The following is a 3,183-nucleotide window of genomic DNA, read 5'->3' as shown; positions in this document are numbered from 1 at the left end:
AGTTGTTGAGACTGCCCTCAGTGCCAAGAGTAGCTGTCTCCATTGCTCTCTTCACACTTAATTTTTTGAATCTTGACGAGCAAGGTCGCTGTGCAGCTGATCGAAATAGCTCAGACCAAAAGAAATGGTGAAATGGAAAGATGTCTTATCTGGTCTGTGGAAAGGCCCGGATCCTATTTTAATAAGATCCAGGGAGCTGTCTGTCTTTTTCTACAGAGTGAAGACACCACCTTTTGGCAGCCGAAACGACTCACCCGCAAGATAATAATCAAGGATGGTGTGGAAGATGCTGACCTCCCTAAGACTGCTTCAGATTCTGACAATGCTAAACTTGTCTCAGGTTCCTAGTATGAAGGGCAACAGAGATGGGCCAATCTTTCAGCTTTCCCTAAACCAATGCCAGTTCACCATGATGCTATCGTTTTTCCAAAATTCTTTACTACCAATAAAAAAACTGGATTTACCATATTTGCCATTTGACCCTTTGCAGGTCCAGTTAGGAGAAAATCGCTACCTCCAAAACAGGGTTCTCTATGTTTTCAATTAACACAAAAGGGGGACTGTATTCAGCTCAGTATCCATATGTTAGGATCATTTAAGGATAGTGGAACTGTAAATCTAACCCAAACCCGAGGAAAAGGAAATAATAGTATTATTCATGTTACATGGTTTTGGTGGCAATCGTCAGTCTGGCTAAAGGGACATTCCTGTCTCCCAATTGGAATGAGATGGATCGTCCTTGTCAACCCAGGATTGCTCCCCATTGTGGTGGAGAGGATGGAGGGGAGTTACCGCCATGGTCAGATCGTCAGTCGTCTGTAGCCAGATGGATTGATGAGCACAAATATTTACCTTCTCCCCCAATATGTTGTTTGGGACTGAAGAAGAGTTTGTAATGAGAATGGGCCTCTTCTTGCAGGACCGCAGAATGAGCCCTTTCCATAAATGGCTACTTTATTGGGATAAATGGAAGCTGTACAGATCTTAATCCCCTTTTTTTCTTAAAAGTAGGTGCCAAAGGAACGGCCATTTACACTGGTGTCTCCATTTATACCAGGATTGAGGTAGATGGACAACCAACGAGATAAGTAATTCATACTGAAGTGATCTCTAGTTTAAATGAAACACAGATTAATCAAACCAGCTATATATCAACTCCAATATGTGTCTATCCTCCCTTTCTATTTATTTTATCTAATGATTCATTTGAACTGTGTAAATGATTCCTGTTGGATTTCTCAATGTTGGGATGCAACAAAGGACCCCCGCACCATAGTGGCCCGGATCCCACGTTGGATACTTGTTCTGGTGGAAACACCCTCTACCTTATCCCTGTTTCGACAAAAAAGAGATTTTTAGCATTACTGCTGTCGTGATCATAGCAATTTCAGCCAGTGCAGATGCTGCTAGAGCTGCAGGATTCGCTATGGCTGGTATGGTCCAAACAGGCACAAAATTAAATCAGCTTTCATTCGAATTGACTGATGCTATCAATGTCCAAACTTCTGCTAGTGCCCAGTTAAAGAGAGGGCTGATGATTTTGAATCAGCGCCTTGATCTGGTTGAGGAATAGATAGGTGTCCTATACCAGTTGGCCAAGTTGGGTTGTGAAAGAAAAATGGGCACTCTGTGCATTACCAATGTTCAATATGAAAATTTTACTTGTGCAGCTAATCTGTCTAGACAGCTTTCCTGTATCTTTCCGGAAATTAGTAAGAAGGATTCGATGAGACTCTTGAGGCGGTAGCAGTTCTAAGGATCAACTCGAGGTAAATGGACCTCTCACTGACAGAGGGCCTCTCCTCCTGCATTTCATCTGCATTTTCTTATTTCAAGGAATGGGTGGGGATAGTTTTATTTGGTGCTTCCATCTGCTGTGGGCTTGTGCTCGTGCTCTGGTTGGTTTGCAAGCTCAGAGCCCAACAAAGTTGTGACAAGGTCGTCATTGCTCAAGTATTTGTGGCCATTGAACAAGGGGCCTCTCTGGAAATCTGGTTATCTATGTTGAAATAATTAATGTTGTGGTGATAAGTTTAGGAACATCATGATCATCCCTTGCACATCCCTGAGGTCTCCTCATTGCACATGGAAGGGTGGTCTTGGATCCTTCTTCCTCATTACATTTTGCTTTGGCTAGCCTCTGATTTAGAGTTCGCCCTAGGCCAATTCTAACAATAGCATAAGTACTGTGGTATCCAGAGATGGGCAATCTTCCTTGTGTGTGGACCAACCTAAGATATGGGGCCTGGTGGCAATAAGGTTCCCTATGACGGGTAAGGCCTTAGCATTAGAGGAATGACCTAAAACAAGGAGCCACAGCAAACATGAAGATCAACAACTCAGGCCTAGATGACCATTGCTTTAGTAAAAGAAAATTTTGCTTTAATAAAACAAAAAGGGGAGATGTATAGAGCCTTGAGCAATCGCCATTATAAGATGGTGCCGGCTTCTGCTGTGCGTAACTGGTAAACAAGTAATGTGCCCCGGTGCAAGAGTGAATTCGTGCCAAGTCACTGCCCATCACAGGGCATAGCAATGAGGCGATGGGCAAGCAACAAATCAGGTGTTGACACGCCACGCCAAGGTGTATATAAGCAGTGTCATTTGCCGTGTTCCAAGGTTCAGGGTCTTCCTCCTAATGAAGCAATAAAGCTTTGCTGCAGAAGAATCCTGTTGTCCGAGTGTGTTCTTGCTGGCGAGCAGAAACTCGGGACTGGGGATTTTTTTTTTTAAGGCTTTAAAGTGTTTTTAGAAGAATGTTTATTTAAAAATCGAGGGTTTTTATTTAGGTGGTGCATAATTTTAGAGTTGGCAGGCAATGGCGGATACTTGCATACGAATGTTAGCCCCAAGGATGAACAGGTAGGGAATTTTTTTTAGTTGGAGGCTAGCCTGGTCTAAAGAGTGATTTACCAGAGAGATGGATAAACAGAGAAACCCAGTTACCAAAAATTGAAAAAATATAAAAAAGAAAGAGAGAGAGAAAAAGAAAGAAAGAAAGAAAGAAAGAATGAAAGAAAGAAAGAAAGAAAGAAAGGAAGGAAGGAAGGAAGGAAGGAAGGAAGGAAGGAAGGAAGGAAGGAAGGCAGGCAGAGAGAGAGAAAGAAAACAAAAGAAAGAAGATAGGAAGAAGGAAGGAAGCAAGGAAGTAAAGAAGGAAGGAAGGAAGAAAGAAAGGAAGGA

Source organism: Mus caroli, unplaced genomic scaffold (genome assembly GCF_978045245.1).
Source record: "Mus caroli unplaced genomic scaffold, Mus_caroli_1 scaffold_31, whole genome shotgun sequence".
NCBI lineage: Eukaryota > Metazoa > Chordata > Mammalia > Rodentia > Muridae > Mus > Mus caroli.
Note: the sequence above shows the minus strand (reverse complement) of the source record.